The 18,320-nt window shown below is 38.9% G+C and overlaps 1 protein-coding gene across 4 annotated transcripts in view; it reads right to left on the bottom strand.

Moving 5' to 3' along the window:
• Positions 1 to 13,580, bottom strand: part of TBL1X (transducin (beta)-like 1X-linked) — a 179,549-nt gene extending 165,969 nt beyond the window's left edge. For 3 of the 4 annotated variants that reach the window (XM_010581590.1, XM_010581588.1, XM_010581589.1), the window contains exon 1: positions 9,207 to 9,312. The gene's annotated coding sequence lies outside the window, so the exon portion shown is untranslated. Of the gene's footprint in view, positions 1 to 9,206; positions 9,313 to 13,523 lie in introns of those variants that run through there. The other variant, XM_010581587.1, reaches the window with a different exon arrangement.
• Positions 13,581 to 18,320: the final 4,740 nt, after the last annotated feature.

An 18,320-nucleotide genomic window follows, 5' to 3' on the forward strand; every position in this document is an offset into this window, starting at 1 on the left:
GAAACTCCTCCCTCTACCAGAGATAATCTTCAATTCAGTTTGACATACTGTTTTCATTACAACAAGCTGCAAATTACTTCCAGCATAATTATAACAGGTAAGGATTATGTTAAACCATATTCTCAGCTGCCAGCCTAGCCTTTAAGTGATGTCATGGCTTTCTCCAAATAAATTAACCTGTCCTGTATACATGTCGACATTTTATATCAAAAGAGAGAACCACACTGCAAATAAAGTGTTACAAAAACATGGGTCAGCAGTGACTTGGCAAAGGTTTAAGATTGATGCGAATATTTCTGGTATGAAAAACAGAAGAATGTTATAGGTGTGAAGAATGCTTCTATGAAAAGGAAATAGGGCAGGCTGACACCTTAACGCTTAGGCAAATACTGTATTTGATGAGAATGCAGAAAATGGGTTAAAACCTTTCAGGCTACTACTTTTTAGAAAGCAAAGCAGGATGAGAATACAGAGGAAAACCAATTTCTTAAAGAGTTTGGTCTAGGGTGCTTATATATGTTTGCTTATATGTGTGAGTGCACGCATGTCCATGTGTCTGCACATACAGGTACATGTGTACATTTGTGTGTATACAGAAAACACCACTGGCTAATCATTTAAAATAGCCTGCAGACAAAATAAAGTACCTTCTATTCCCTCAGATACATACTTCAAAGAACAAGAAATAAAAGCTGCTCAAAATCATTATCTAGAAGTATGAGCTTGTGTCTTCCCACTCTCCCTAACACACTTAAAAAGGCGGAAGGAAAAAACAAAGTTTAAGTATTTACAGCACATTTGGCAAAAATACAGAACTTCCATATTAGACAAAATTCAGGCTAACACAGTATACCAAATACTCACACTAGACTTTTACTTAAAAGATCCTAGAAAAATAAATAATAGATCTGAAGCATCATTATTAGTGAGAGGTATTAGACACATATCCCAGTCTTTTGCCTTGGGAGCTCAGGGGGAGACTGCCCGGGCCCTTCCATCGTTCCCCCTCGTGGCTTTCTCCAGGAGAAAAGGATCCACCGAGGGAGCCAAGGAGTTGCCGACGAGGTCACCCAGAGAGCCATGGGCAGACACCTACACCACCACCCTACAATGCCCAGGGAACGTCCACAGTGTAGGACGAAGATGAAGGCTGAGGAGCAGAAGAGGAAGGCCGCCCAATCTAAAATGACTCACTCAGGTTAAAAAATTGGGAAATACACTGGAGAGTACGTTTCCAGCTAGCAGCCCAAACCCAAACTATTACAAAATCCCAAGGCTGAAGCTGAACAAATGCTCTAAAATCCAAACTGCTCTGGGTAGCTCAAGGCTATTTCAGGTAAGTTAACTGACCACCTCAAACACAAAGGAAAATACAGAGCACATAGAGAAAAGATGCAGCTACAGGGCTTAAGAACTGAAAAGCAAGAGATTTTCACTCTGCCTCTAATTCAGTTAACTGGAGATTGTCACCACTGAGACAGCCCTCCTGGGTGCTGGGCTCTTCCTCACTTGCCTCAGAGCCCACGATCCCATGGCTGCAGCGCAAGGGAGTGGGGAAGGAGAGGAGAGGTGTAAGGCAGATCAATCAGTCCGTGAAAAAACTACTCCCTCCCATGCATATCCCGAATAACTTTCTGTTGTAACAACTCTTCTAATCGGACTCTCCAACGTGCCATGTGATCGCCAGGGCTTCTGTGTTAGTCATCAAGATAGCTAGCTAGCAGGATGCCCCTTTTGGTACCAGCCTACAGGGACAGCAGGTAACGTGAACTCACAAACCAAGAATGCACCACCTCTCGTCCCTCTCCTACAGCGAAGCCAAACTGCTAAGGACTGTAGAGCTAAGTGGGAATTAGCAACTGCAGAATGGACTCCAGTTATTCCCCTTCTGACCCGGAAAGGCTGGCAAATCCCTCCCAGTCCCAACCAAAGGAGAAAGGCACGCGCACACAACTTCCCAGCCTTTTAGAGCAATGAGTCATGTTTCTAAAACCTGCTAGCACCTCAAAGCCTACAAGCCTTCAGTGATGCATGAAAAAGGGCAGGGTTGGAGGAGGAAGGCACAGTGATCACTACCTGCCTTTCCCCATTCACTACCCCAGTCCCAGATTAGCTGGGGTTAGCTTTCCTTCTCTCCTTAAACACACAGGAGGAGAAGACCCACAGTGGCATGTAAAATAGGGTCAGACTGGACTATAGCTACCCAGCCCTCAACCCCAAGAAAGCAATCTGGATTACCCTAACTCCAACTACTTAATCTCTGGTATGTCTTCCTCTTCAGTCTGTAAATTCTGCCTGTGCTTACAAGGCATGCCTAAACTTGCACTGACAGGGCTGGGGAGGCTAGTGCACCTTCCATCCGAGCCCAGAGACCAAACCTTCTGTGGTTCAGCAATTCCCATTGCCTGGTCCTAGGTGCCTGCTTCTGCAGTAGGTGAGCTTTTCATGGATCACCCTTTGGAGTCATTTAATGCTTCTCCACAACAGCAAAAACAGCCTTCCCATGTACATGAGGTATGTTGAGCAAATTTGTGAGGGACAAGCAACTAAATTTTTAGCTGATGTAATACCTGCAAGGGAAGGGACCTAACTGTATTATTGGGATAGAAGGAAATGCTCTAATTAACCTTCTAATTGGAATAAAACAGTTCAAGTGACTCAATTGTACTCTGACCTTTATCTTGAAAAAAAAAGGGGGCTACTAATTTAATTTTTAAAAGTCACTTGCACAGCTTTGATCACCGATTTGATATCCCTTGACAACATAATTATATCAAAATTTAATTAATTCTTTACATTAGGGGTAGATCGATTAATTGCCGAGTTCAGTCAGGCAGCTTCTGCTACAGGACATCTCCTCTGGGATTTATTTATCATTGGGCAATGAAAGTATTATTCCCAAATTCTTCTAAACCATCAATTATTAGTGACTTGTATCAGAAACTTTCTTGGATTCACTTCAAAGCAGAGAATTGCAATTGGGCTTATTTCTATTTTATGTTCTGGGAAGTTGATAGGACATTTTTATCCTGGATAAAAAGTTCTTAACTGTGGAAGTGAGACACAGTACATTTTAGAATAACAAGGGGAAAAAAAATTATACTGTCCATATATTCCTCCACACCTGCAAATCTGTTCTATTAACAGCATGAGGAAAACCTTACAGAAGGAGTAGAGCTCTGAAACAAAACTGCATTATCAGCTGAGAGACACTGCCTGGTCTCATAGAGCACTTCCTATTGAATGAGAGCGTTAAAAAAAAACCCTTTGTAGTCTTAACAATAGTTAAGACCATTGTAATATTTGGGAAGTGTCTTCATTTCTGTTTGCACTGAGAATTTTTTTGTCCTATTTTCACTGAAATATCTTGTTGCTAAATTATTCACAAAAAAAACCCAGAAAATGGAGCTAAATGGGTGATGTAACTGGCACGTAACTAGAGTGTAGCATCGCTAAGTGGCCTCCCAATGATGCAGGAGAATAGTTTATGTAAATCATCCAGGTATTTTTTAATAAAAGTGTGATCCGTATCTTTTCTAGAGGTAGGAGGAAGGTGTGATGCCTCCAATTTTACTGGAGCTGGGAAGCTCAATATTGCCTCCCTAGGAAAACACAGCTCCAGATTTGGTAGAGACTGTTTAAAGTTTCAGCTATAGAAAGAATCTGAAGCTAGTGTGGGTTTCCAGAGCCCCAGTCTTCACAGTAGCAATGATGTTTCTTTTCTTTAAAGGTAGTTATTTATCATGTAGTTGTGGTAATGTTGTACCATACAACTTTGTAGACTCACTTCTGTAGAGGTTTAAATAGGATTTACAAAACACACTGTAGAATATTCTAACAAAGCCTGTAACTTCTAAGGTCACCGATGTGGTTCCTGCCATTCCAATACATGTGTGCAAGTTTCCCGACGGCCACCTCACAGCCTGTGTGCAAGTTACAGCACATGTTGTACCAGCCTGGTCTCTGGCAACACACCTCTCCATACACTGCTATTTCAGGCAGTACAAAGGCATGCATTACAAATCCACAGGGCTAGGGCTGTGGACGGTAGTGTGCTCACGAGCAGGACTGATTAGGTGTACGTCTTGCTGATTTTACTTGGAGGGGGAAAAAAAATCCGGGGTAATTTTTGGTTTTCTTTCACACATGTATTTGCATAACTGTTAAGATTACAGAACAGCACTAGCAGTTGCAAAACTTATTTTCATACAAACATTTTTTAAGTGGCTTAATTGTCAACATGATCTTGACATGTATTAAGCTATTACCGCTGCTGCATTGTCACTGCTGTGAAAATCCCTTCCATCACTATACAGGCTTTCATTGGTATCATATAGGCCCTAAATATTTCCTTTTTCCATTGAGTTTTGCAAAATATTTATTTATCTTTCATAATGAAGTACTAACTGGGAGAAGCTAGGGGGCCTCAAAATTTTGTAAGATCAGGTTGGACTAGAAAGAGATTTGTTTCATCAAATGATCTTAGTTTTGGTGAAACGGGTAAGATAAACAAGAGTTTTCTATTAGATGGACAGAGTTTATAAATTTCATCAGCTTTTGTGAATTTAAATGTATTTGGCTAAAACAGTCAACGCAGATCCAAATGCCTAGAAATTTTAGGTAACACTGTTACAGAGTGCTGATTTCAGAAAATGCGTATAACATTTCCAATAAAAGTTCTGAGTATCCTGCTTCCGAGAGGCTTTTCTTCTTTAAACAAACAAACAAACAAACAACAAAAGCCAACAAAGCCACAAAAAAGAACTGGACTTTCAAAGATCAAAGCACAAATATTATTAGCTGTTTTTTCCAGGTTCTTTTCAAGTCATATCTATTTCCATCTTGATTTGTCTAGTGCTGAAAACCCCACTGTAACTGGGAAGCACACCAATCTTAATCAAAAAAGTAACTGACTGATCATTCTAAAGGTAGAAGGAGCAGATTGTAACAGCATGCTGTTACCTAAACAGATCAGGTATCTTTTCTATCTTAACCAAAGTGAAATGCAATTCTCAGCAGCAGCGAACAAGCCAACTGTATATAAAAAAACCCCAGGTTTGTTAAAACACTGTAAGACATGCTTACCATTAGGCACGCGCACAAGTCTTTCCCTTGTCGTTCTAACTCTATTCAAAAATCAGAAATATTTGACTTAAAAATTAGCCTCTTTTTTGTGTGAATACACTTCAGTTTTCTTCTAAGCCACTTTGATTTTTGAACTCTTCCTGTGCATCTATAATACACACCGCAGTTACAAGGCTGCCATTTTACAGAGCACAGTAGCCTTGCTTCCTGCTGCAGCTGTACTCTCTGGCTACGCAGCAAGTGCAGCAGAGCTCCCCGTTATTCCCCAAATTTCTCACTAGGTATCTGTTTTGCCAACCTTACATTTGCCTGTAGTTCGCATCAGCAGCTAACTGCACCCATGTGCATCTCTTGCCTTTTAAACCATTTCTGTTCCTCCTGCTATGGCAAAGTCTACCCAAGCCCCTTTTTTTCAGATCAAGGACAGATAAAGTAAGGTCAACTTCTCTTCCTTTCTAGATTTTGAAGATGGAGGCGAGGCATAACACAGGTCCAAAGCTTGTTTATCTACCCTCCTATGCCTGCAATCAGGCCTGAGGAGGCAACGATTGTTTTAGGAGAGGAGAGCGTAACAGAAATGAAGAAACTTATTTTTCGTAAGAGACAAAGAGCAAGAACTCCATTTTGCCAAGTAGCTTAGACTGGCTGTTCTCCCTCTTGTCAGTGAACAAATGGGACATAATAGCTGAATGAGAAAGGCACCTTCACCCTTCTTGCTCCATCTGCAGGGATGGCTGAAATTCACAGGAAGCCTGGAGCATCTTGTAATACGGCAATACTGCAGGCTTGTGCAAAGATAATTCGCCAGGAAGGTAAGCACGTTTTAGTGTGCTTAGCATTTTACTCAACTCATTTCTGTGTTCATAGATTGAAAACAACTTGATGTAAGCATACTTTTTTGATGTGGTAGTACATCTTCATTCACAAACCCATTTGTGAAAATATTGGAAAAAGATCGCAAAAAGATCTCCCAGATAGCTGCATATGACCACATACAGTAGCCTTTTTACAGGTAAATAGAAAGATTGAAAAGATCAAGTTCTTCATGAGCACTTGAACCTGTTCTGCCAGCGACACTTCTCTTCAGCACTCAGAGGATGCCGCAGTGTTGAAAGCACAGTCCTTCAGTTCAGTGCAGGACTTTATTACTATTGCTATGCAGGGATGTACATACAGCATGTTACTCTCCATTTTGGAATGAATGGATCTAGAGTACAGGAAGCTTTAGGCTTCCTTAATAGCCAGGCCCTGATGGTTTGTGTTATGTAACACTTAATAATACTTTCAAATTTAAAAATGAGCTTTCCATGTCATAACTATGGAAATTTTACACATTACTATGATCATACAGGTTTTTATGATACTAAGTCAAATGACTTTCTAAGGAAGCAGTCAGTACATTACAGGATAAGACTTCATATTCAGTTGTACATCACAGATTTATTCTGGAGTAAGGATACATTTGAGAGACTTTATTTTGGACTAAGGAGACAGAACTGTAGCAAGCGGAAGTTTACAACACTTTGCCATTGCCACACTATGTTATTTTTTAGTAAGTTCTCTTCTTATATTAGCTCTCTGTGCTTTAACAGGACCACCTGCTAGAAGGAGCTGACAAATTTGTGAACAAGCCAGAATAATTCCTGGTAACTGAACTGCACCTATACAACCAGCAAAGATGAATGGCCTAAAGCCACTTCCAGAACTGATGCGGTTCACTGTTCAATCCACTGGGCACAGATAATAGCGTGCATGAGACTAGACAAACAAAATCAGAAGTCAGATTTTTTTTTTAAAGTGCTGCCCACAGCAACAACATCCACAGCTGTGTGAAAGCTAAGCATGTAATACAAAACAATCTATTTTTCTCTGTAATGCATTTTAACATGTGGGACACATGGAAATCACAGAACAGCTTTATTTCCTTGTGAACACTTATCTATAGAACTCAAACATACCAAGAGGCTCCATGGTATCTCAGTCCATAATGGAAGCAGATAGGTTTCAGGAAAAGGTATAAAGATGGTGTATGGTACACTTTGCTGCCAGGAATATTTTTTAAAATTACTTTTTCTGGTATAAATGCAAAGTAGTTATTCAACACCCATAAAATGAAAAATCATTTTGCTGGTAAAACAATTTTAAGTACACCTGGTTAGAAATTTTGACAGAAGAACATTTTCCATCAATACATAGGAAAATAAATGATTTTTGGAACATATCCTGCAGAAATTTGAAGGAAGAAATGCAAAAATAATTACAAAGAGGTATGATGCAAATTATGTTGAAATATATATATTACAAAACATAGAGTATTTTTAATAATTTACTTTGAATTAGTATCATACATGCTTAATATTGTAGAAATGGTCCAAGCAAAGTAATCAACATGATAATTGAGACTGATAACTTGAATGAAAATGAAGCATTTTGGTTGTCTCACTTTTAGTGTTGAATTTTAAAGTACCAGCTTTACATTTCAATTCATAATAATAAAAGAAAAAACCAACCAAACAAAAAGGTTAGCATTCCCTGTGGTCAGTGTCTGAATTTGGCTTAAAAACCACTTGAATTTTAAAATAAAGGCGGGGGGGGGGGGGGGCGGCATTACTGTCCCTGGCCCCATCCCTGCTCCTCTGAAAAAGTAATGATAGGAAGGAAGTCACTGGTAACATTCTGTATAATAAATCATGATTTAATCTCCAAGCACCTTGAAATTTAGGATAGAGGTCTTCAAGAAAATAACATGGTTAAAAATGGGACTCATTTCATCTATGAGGATAGTCCGCTGACGGGGGCAAAATTAGAGTAACACTTAAATTTTGATGCAGAAAACAACAAGAGGAAAAATGGAAGAGAAAGTATACCAAGAAGAAAGACGACAACTATCATATATGATGCAGTATCATTGGGTCCTGCCATTTTCTTCATATACTGCTGTAAATCACAGGAGAGTTGAGAAGGTACCTCGCCCTCCCTTCCCTCAGGCACCCATCTCACAGGATGCAGACTGAAAGAGACAGGTTAGTGCTGAACACAAGTAGGATAGAAGCTTAACTGTCAAAATATATCTGCATGTGAGAAGTTTTGTTTCAAAATACATACAACATCAAATGAATTATTTACATCCAAAACTCTGCTGTGGTCTGAGAACATAAAAAAGGGGGAGAGAAAACAGATTCCTTTCTGGATTTTTTTTTCCCCCTCTTCCCTTCAAATAATGATACAGACTGTATGGAACCTCCCTGGTACCACTCAATTTAAAAACCTGTGTTTTTTTGCTTATATTGTTCAGGTGTCAAAAAATACTCGGGGGGGGGGGGGGGGCCCGTTTTTTTTCAGAAGTATTACGCAACCTAATATGGCATTTTAGAACTTGTGCATTTGCCACTTGTGCAACCACAGCCATAAATGTATTTACATGCTCCACCTCTATTAGCTGTAATACTAATGAACACTGACTCTTGTGACAAGTGCACAACATAGACGACATTTAGAGCAAAATTCAGTCAAGTCCCAAAGAACTACGCACCCAATCATCCACTATCTATACATGAGTACGAGTGAGAAAATTTTCCCTGTTGATCACATCAGACAACAACATTACTGTACAGATCATATTTTGGGGTTGTTTTTTAAAGTAACAACAGCTAGAAAAGAAAAAGGGAGCCGTGTTTCACCCGGAACGAGTTAGAAAGGTTCTGAGCAATGACATAATTCTGACACGGCAGCTAAATTAGTTCAGGTTTAATCAGCCACAACTTCTATGTCAGGCTACAGGGCTGAACCCACAAACTTCAGCACTGAATTGGATCACCTGCCAAACACTTTTTATAAACATGTGATCTCAATATTCTTATAATCTGAAAGACTATTACCATTCATAATTTGCTTGGAACTTTTTTGCTGGGTTGTTAAGAGTTCAGAAGAGGCTGAAGGCAGGACCTGGTGTTATTTGTTTGTTGGTATCATAAACAATTCTGGTTTTACAGCTCTCGCAACACTGCAGTTCCAAGAGTTCACACATATGCACAAAGCATTGGGATTAGTGGGTTTAATTTCTTGTCATGCATCTGCTGGGACAGTGGAAGGCTTGAGGGTTTTGACATTAAAAGACTGACCTAATTAAAGTTGATTCACTCTTCCCAGGCATAGAGTAGCCAAGTTTTGAAGCACCACACCCCATCATATCATGAGGGTGGAAGCAGACTGGATCCTTGGAACAGCTGCTGACAAGTTTATACCTGAAAAATAATTCATTTGACATAGGATAGCAAGACTCAGATATCCTTGAGAAAATTCAAATTGAGAAGGATTAGTCAAACTCTGTTTAGATAAATATATATATGTACTAATATGAAAACTGCTTACATATGAACTTTCAGATCTTATTTCCATGCCTTGCTCCTTTAGTTCCAGTCTTTTTTTTTTTTTTCATATTTTTGGGTTTCACTTATAATTTTCCTGCTTTATGTAACCATAAGCACTTTGCTTGAAAACACTATATTGTGTACTGCATTAATTATTTAGTTCATTATTTGCCTCCTGCTACTTATATAGGAAAAGACAGTACATAATGAACATTTATGCAAAATGCACAGTAATAATTTAGGGGTTGTATTACTACTTCTTTAATATATATTTTAATGGTACGAAACAGCAATAAAACTTTCCTCCAACATCAGCATATGGCACTTCTTAATACAGGAGAAAAAAAATTCTTTTCATCTCCACAGAAATAACATGCATATTTATATATACATGTATATATACTGGGTGATAATACTGGTTCCATTATAAATAAGAGAATGCATTTTTAAAAGTTAAGAGCAGAATTACTTGTTCTTCCTTGAGTGTACTTCCACTGAGTTTCACTCCATCACACATTTCTTGACTTTGCAGTCTTTCTCTATAATCTGCTATAGTCCATACCAGTCCCACCTATTTGATTTTTCCGACTAATCCATATATGGGTATGTATGTCTGTCATTGGATTATTAAACTAAGTATTTTAATATATTTTTCATTAAGCATGCTCCTGTTCACTTTTTGCAGGTACCAGAAAATTATCAAACCCCCTAAGCTTTCACTTTCATCTTAGTTTCCACTGAATTTCAGTTTTAGGATCGCAGGTACTAATGCAATTCCTCAAAATCAGAGCTCATATAACAAATGTAAATTCTCTTTTAAAAAAATAACTTCATTACCCATCATTTGGAAAGTTCACAGACCCATTTCAATGGAAAACACAATTAGAAAATACCCCTACCCTGAGATTTCTGTAAATGTACTCCATAAAAAAATCCAGAGGCAGAACTAAAGCATGTGACTTTATCCCAGTTTCTCCATCTATAAAGTCAGGTAATTATATTTAACTACTTCGCTGAATACTCTTAAGCCCTTATTATATATAAAATTTGTGAAGCTTTTAAAACTGTCAAGACATGACAGAACTGGAATCAGAATAGAGGGGCTCCATTATTCTCCCAGTTAGAATTAAACACCAGAAGTTCAGAGATTTATACGTTACAAAGGCTCAAAGAGAATACCTTTCAGCTTTTTGTTAAGCTCAACACCTTAACTCAAAGAACCTTTTTACTTAAGGCTTGCTGCCAGCCTTTAATCATTCTTGTGACTCTTCTTTGAATCTTCATCTATTTTATTCTTTACTTACGGACACTAGAACTAGAGAAAACAATCCAGCCTTAGTCCTGTCAGTGCCAGACTGAGTATCATCTCCCTTCCCATTCCCAAACTTTCTAGCTTATGTATGCAGAGATCATGTCAGCCCTTTGGCCGCACTTGTTTTACACAGGATGGAGTCTATTGCTCTAAAAAAGAAGTCCTATGTCTTTGTCTCTCGGTGCACAATGTTACATTTGCTATATTAAAGCAACAATCTTGTTTTGCCCAGTTTGACAAGCACTCTCACTCAGCGATTTGCTCCATTCATTATTTTCTCAATCTTTGAATCATCTATAAACTTCGTAAGTGATTATTTTTACAAGGGTGCAGATAAAAAAAAGTCCAAGTGTGGAGGACTGGCAATCCATTGGTAGACACAAATACTCAGGGACCTCAAACTTAACGGTATTCACCTTCCTTTAGGTCTGATTCAGCTACTATGTATCCTTCTCACTGTGCATTGTTCTTGTTTCTTCATGAAAATGCCAAATAGCACCAAGGGAGTGACCTTACAGAAGTCTAAATGTGTATTTTCACACTGCTAGTCTATCAACAGCCGAATGTATAAGCACTTCGAAAACATGGCAAGGGTAGTAGTGTAACAAGACCTATTTTTAACAAACTCATGCTGACAAGCATTAGCGATATCCTGTGATTCTCCTCTGTCCTTTATTAACCAAATCCTACACCAGATATTCCACCATTTTACCTGAATCAGTATCTGGGCTTGTAACTACCTCAGTTACCTGGTCTACAATGCTGGCGCTCATCCAGGTTTCTACTATCTTCCTGGTATGTCAAGACTTTTGTAAATCAACAGTGAGAGTCCAACATTAACTCCTCTGTCAGCTCTTTCTGGGTTAAACTACCTTAAGATTTTAAAACAGCCACGCTGAAAACTGGACTTCCATCTGTGTACCCGTTGTCCCAGGCTATACGCCTCTGGGAGGGAACAATTTTTATTTCCTGTTATTCTACATTTTAAACAAAACATACCCTTCCTATACCAACTATCAAGCTGCTCTCAAGTAGGAAAATCAAATACAACCAACAATACGTGCTTTTTCTTCTCACCCAAACACTTTAGTCTAATAAGCAAAGGTACCAACAGAGAGTCCTACCAACACATGAAAGAAAGTAGCTGCAACACCTGTATTATTCCCACTGCAGGCTTGGTTTATTCCTTTTATACACATGTGATTGCAACACAGCCCAATAAAAATGTTAACTGGACAAAGAGAAGAAGAAGGTGCTTTAATTTGTTTGTAAAAAATATGAAAAAATGGAAGTGTTTCTGATCGGGGAATACGTATGCCAAAATTCAGATGGAAGACTTCATTTAAAATACGTACAAGGAAATGTAAGAGAGGAATAGGCTGTTACTTTTCCATCTGAATTATTGCTAGTACCATAAATAACGAGGCAGAAAATTCATCTCCCCTTCTCTGTGATGTTCAGCTTATCTGAGAAACAAAGGTTCAAATGGATCAGCTTTGGTATCCAAAGTAGCCAATCTTTTGTGCTGGCAAGCATCAACATTTTAAAAACAAGGAAAAAAAAGAAAAAAACAACTCAGAACAAATATCAATCGATCACCCTGTCAAGCTGATGCTGAATCAATTATCTACTTGGTCTCAGAAACATGTATGTTGAAATGCCTTCCTTCTGAGGGTTCTCTTGCATATTTATTTTGCAGATAATCAGTTTTGTTTTATTAGTGAGTGGGTTTAGCTGCTGCTGGGGACTGGGATGGAGGGTGAGGGAAGAGAGGGAAGGAGGAGAGAGATTTCATGCCTATAAAAGAGCAATTGAAGATCAGACTAAAGCTCATTTAAAGACTTCCAGTAAGAAACTGTGACCAAGGCTTAAAACACACTAAAGAAGCAGCTTCATCTTGAACTTTGGGAGCAGCTGTGCTCTCATTCCCCTTCCCCCAACACAGGAAACAGACCTAGAAACAAAAATAAGACAGGAATGCTCCTGTGCAAGCTAATGTTGTTGGCTTCTTAAACATCCACTACTCTTGTGCCAAAAAAAATGAAACCTAGGAGGATTTAACACTTCAAAGGATAGTGGGAGACTGCTTTAAACATAGAATTTTCTACCAGAGACAGATATTCTTTCATTTTGTAAACAAGCTGGAAAAATGTTATCATGAGTGCATGTCAAGACAGATTTCATTTATATGCCTGTACTACTTATGCATAAATACACTATTGCATATTACACTTTTACCTATTTTAGACTACAATTAATGCTGTAGCAATGTTATCTCCCATCAGGGAAAAAAAATGCAGCAGTTGAATCTTCTGATACCTTCCAAAACATTCTATTACAATATGCAGTTTGAAAGCTTAACACTACAGAGAAATGTTTGACAAAGAAGTTCTCTCCTTATTAAGCAATGATACATAATTATATGTTCAAGGAGAACGTGAATAACATCTTGCCAAAGGAATGTACGGCCACATATGCTACTCGCAGTATTCCCAACTACAAATTATAGTTATGCTTTCACTTGTGTTATTAAGAACTTGGCCTTTGTTCAGTGTATTTCACTTTCTGAACAAAGGTAAAGAGAAGGGAAGGAAAGTGAGTGGTAGGCTAAGTTCTCTGTCTAACTTTAAAAAAAAAAAGTTATCTAATTTTGACGAGTACAAATCATCCCTGTGGCTTGCTCTGCTTCACTCACCAAAAACAACTCATGTTTTCAACACTTAATTTAATATTTTGCAGGCTAATGGAAACTTTACATAATGCATTCTCCCTCATAAAGCTAAAACGTCAACACAGATGGGATTGAGATCTTGATATGGAGAGAAAGCAAATGTTATCTTTTCAAAATCTTCAGCCTAACAAACATGATGTGGAGGATGGGATGAGCACTGATATGAAGAAAAAAAAGACAGGAAAATAATCTTACTCATTTTAGAAGAGTGTCTGTATCTCTTTCTGAGCGCAGCACCCCCAGCCATACCTCTCACAATAGTGCTTAATGTTTGATTAAAATAGTTTCTTGATCCCTCCTCATTCTGCTAGTGTCCTCCCTGTGGTAGGACATGAAAAACAGATTGGAAAACAACAGTTGATGAGATTGTTAACAGCTATATTTCACTCTCACTTAAAATCTAGTAAGTATTGTCAGACTAGTCCTCAGTCACAATGAATCCCAACTCCAGTGGTTTCCTTTTTTTTCAAAAAAAAAAGTATGTTTGATCTTTTCTTCATACATTGAGAGTTCAGGGCCATGCAGCACTTCTGCCTTCAGCATCTGTTAATAATTCCTCAGAGAAATGGATAGAGAGCAAAAGCAGGTGAATGGAGGCTGTAAATTTTAATCATTCCATCCATGGATCACATCCCATCCAACCACACAGTGTGGACACTTGAAGGACCATTTCTTCACTGCTATACCTTGCAAGAGGGAAATAACTTGCTTTAAGTGTAGCATTTCAAAAAGGGTGCAAAGTAATGTAAATGATTTTTCAGTTTTAAGGGATTTCATTCTAAATATAGGTCATTAAATCCAAGCATGATGAGAAAACAAAAGCAAGCACTGGTCACACCCCGGATGTGTCAGTCCAGGAAAGATCATCACCACAGATGGTGAACTTTATCTCGGACAACCAATTTTTCTCTTGAGCTCTCTTCTGGTTACCAATATAATCTCTTATCTCCAGAATAAAAGTCTGGCAAATTTTTTGCAGGAAGATCTGCATGCTTTCACAGAATGCACTTCTTACTGTACTTCAAATGGAACAGAAATAGCTGCTCAATCATCTACTATATTGTCATTTCACAACCCCTTTTTCCCCGTCCTGCATAAAGTCATATTTATGTCTATTACATCCTCTGTAATCACTGCTAAGAATAAGCACCTCATTACTAGAGAAGTGTTTTATAATCCAGTATAATGCAGTTCAAACCACTTGATACTTGCTGGCTTACAGCAAGGGGACAGGTAAATGGACCAAGCTTTAAACAGACTGCAACTGAATTTAAAAAAAAACCAAACAACAAAAAACCAACAAACACAGCAGCACCTCTAGCAGAATAGCCCCATCTACACAGGTGGTACTAGGATATCACACTGGTTTTCACAGTCATCATTGCTGGAGCATAAAGCTTCTTATGCCTGGAAAACAACATCGGGAACAGACTGTAACAAACTCTTTGACTTGACTGCCAAGTATGGATGTTCCAAAATGCCTGAACTGTCACGTCCCCACAATCAAAGCAGGCTTTCTATCAAGTCCCAGTCTAAAGGAACGCCTGGGTATTTTTTTTTTCTTCTATGTTTTGCATGGTTATAGGATATATGTTCAGCCTGATCTACGAGATAATAAGGTTACAGGTCTAGTTACAAAATTAACAGGAGTTCCACAGCTAAAGAATGCTATAGAATAGAACAGAACACTTCCGTTGGAAGGGACCTACAACTATCACCTAGTCCAACTGCCTGACTAATTCAGGGCGGACCAAAAGTTAAAACATGTTAAGGGCATTGTCCAAATGACAGGTTTGGGGCATCAACCACCTCTCTAGGAAACCTCTTCCAGTGTTTGATCACCCTCTCAGTAAAGAAATGCTTCCTAACGACCAGTCTAAACCTCCCCTGGTGCAGCTTTGAACCACTCCCACGCATCCTATCGCTGGATCCCAGGGAGAAGAGCTCAGCACCTCCCTCTCCACGTCCCCTCCTCAGGAAGCTGTACAGAGCAATGAGGTTGCCCCTCAGCCTCCTCTTCTCCAAACTAGACAAACCCAAAGTCCTTAGCCGCTCCTCACAGGACATTCCTTCCAGCTCTTTCACCAGCTCTGTTGCCCTCCTCTGGACATCCTTCTGAAATTGTGGGGCCCAGAACTGCATAGTACTCAAGGTGAGGCTGAACCTACACTGAATACAATGGGCTAATCACCTCTTTTGACTGGCTGGGTATACTGTGTTTCACGCAGCCCAGGATGTGGTTTGCTCTCTTATGGTTCTCATCCAGATTGGTCCTATCATGATTAATTTCAAAAAATGTACATACTGATGGAAGTAGGTGTTTTGTTATATAAAAGCTATATTTTGAAATGCCAGCTGGGCCATAACAGAAAACAAACAAAATACGATAAAGAAAATCCACATTCCCATTGCAGGTTAGGGTGAAAATGTGGTCTAAAAACCAAGTCTTTACGTATTGCACAGCACACACCAATATCTCAACGGAATTTAACCTGGTTTTGTACACAGCTTAGTAACAAAAAGCCCTCATGCAAGTGTTACAAAAATTAACTACGTAAGAAGTCTTAATTATCATTACAAATTTTCTGGTTGCTTGGTAAACAGTAAATTTATCTGATGATTCTCCACTTCAGCACAGCAATTCTGCAGACATTTAGAACTGTGTTACGTTTTTATCATGATACACTATGTGACAAATATCATACACCATTAGATTTCAAAATATCCTATTATAAACAGAAGGCTTTAAAATTACAACTTACAAAGCTGCTTCATACCTCTAGCATGTGGTATATGCTTATTTCATCCATCTAAAAATATCTCATTTGTAAAAATCTAATATCTAGAAACATGACTAGTTGGGCTTAAAATAGTCAGTTCGCTGATGGATTTATAACTTTATCTGCATTTCACAATTACACTCAAAAGCATATTTTAAAAAGAGTAAGTTCATACCCCTTCTGCAAACAGGCGTTTACAACAGTCTCTGAATTAAGTTCATACCAAACTGCAGCCCACATAACAAATAAATATGTTTTCTATAAGCAGCAGAACTAACCGAATCCGGTTTTTTACGCTTTTATATCCCATGTCTGCTGAAAAGCCTCACAAACTTCTGCTATAACCCAGACAATTAGGCCACATACTGCCTGGCCAGTCAGTACACACACACTTGACTGCGAAGTTGGTTGCTGCCCCTCAGAACGAACTAAAAGCTGCGCTCTTCCCATCTTGGGAGGGAGTAGTACGACTTTGGTCTCCTTCATCTTCTCGGCCACTAATTCTCACAACACCTGTAGGAATCCCCTATCTTTGAGTGCATTAACGCTCTGTCAAATGTAGCTGATGTTGTTTAGCAGAGCCAAGTGTTCTATTATGGGAGGGATGGACAGACAGAGACAATGCCAGACTGGACATTAGGAGAAGGTTCTTCACTGAGAGGGTGGACAGTCACTGGAACAGGCTCCCCAGGGAACTAGCCACAGCACCAAGCCTCTCAGAGTTCAAGGAGCATCCGGACAAAGCTCTTAGTCCCACAGTTTAGTTTTAGGTGGTCCCGCAAGGAGCAGGGAGTTGGACTCAATGATCCTCATGGGTCCCTTCCAACTGGAGATATTCTATGATTCTAGGAATCCAAACCACACGAATTTTATTTCTTAGGAAAATCTCAGTAACGCTTAGACAGGCGATGCATACCAACTCAAAATCCCCAAGCTCATTAGTACTGCCCAAAGAAAGTTTCTGGACTGACCTACCAGTTAGATTTCATCGTCCAAACTCTGGCTTCTGCTGGGAAGTGCTGAAATCAGCAGAAGTCACTCTAGCTGTACACATCAACATGCCCAGGGCACACAAATTGATTATTTCTGTTTCTTTTTCCTCTCAACCTTTTCAGACTCTTACATTCAGGCAGTCCAAGTTAAGATCCAGTGAAATGGCTATACTCATCAGCTGAGAAAAAACACAGTAACGTACCATTTCACACCACCATAGCCAGTCAGGCCATTTCACGAGAGAAAAGCACAGTGCTTCATATGTACTTCCTCACTGAGGGGTAAGAAAAGGTCACTGTCCTCTACACTTCATCTTTGGCTATTCAGTTTCTACCACTGGTTAACTGGGTACTGGTTGTGCAGAAATAATAAATTCAAACCAATGGGCAAGAAACAAGTTTCAGAGAAGTCCATACTGGTATTCCACTCTAAACAGCTCTATTTTTAATAGACAATTGGATTTTTAATTTTAAAGGCAGTAATACTGAGATTTTAATCAATGCTTAAATAGGATGAACCCATAAATATATGGGTTATTTGAACTGAATACCATATTGTGCTGGTGACCCTCATATGCCTGTTCCTTGATCTATTGTAATTTTGAGGTTACAAAAACATACAGTAAATGAAGCTCTGGACGATGATATTTAGCCGTCTTGAAATTTCCTTTATGTTCTGCCAACTTCAGTTCTGATTTGGACTAGAATGGCAACTGGTAAACAATAATCTGGCATGCACTCATTAGCAGAAAAACAAACAATATATTTTTATGAGTACAATAAACCAGATAAATTTTCATCTCACACCAGAAGAGTTTAGCTTCTAATCCAATGTACTGTCTTTATTCTTTTGTTGCCAATTGCATAAATGGCAGAAAAATATTCTATTATACATTAGGCTTTTAGCTATAAGGTCTTTCATTTAGCTATTGCTATTTCTTCTCTCTCCCTTTTCCCCTGTTTTAAGAGACAGATCAGTGTGAAATCTGCTCAATTTCAAAGAAGTGGGGTAGAATACTTTCACACAGTAAATCAGTTCTAATTCTTATG

Source organism: Haliaeetus leucocephalus, unplaced genomic scaffold (genome assembly GCF_000737465.1).
Source record: "Haliaeetus leucocephalus isolate CR32 unplaced genomic scaffold, Haliaeetus_leucocephalus-4.0 Scaffold795, whole genome shotgun sequence".
NCBI classification, from domain to species: Eukaryota; Metazoa; Chordata; class Aves; order Accipitriformes; family Accipitridae; genus Haliaeetus; species Haliaeetus leucocephalus.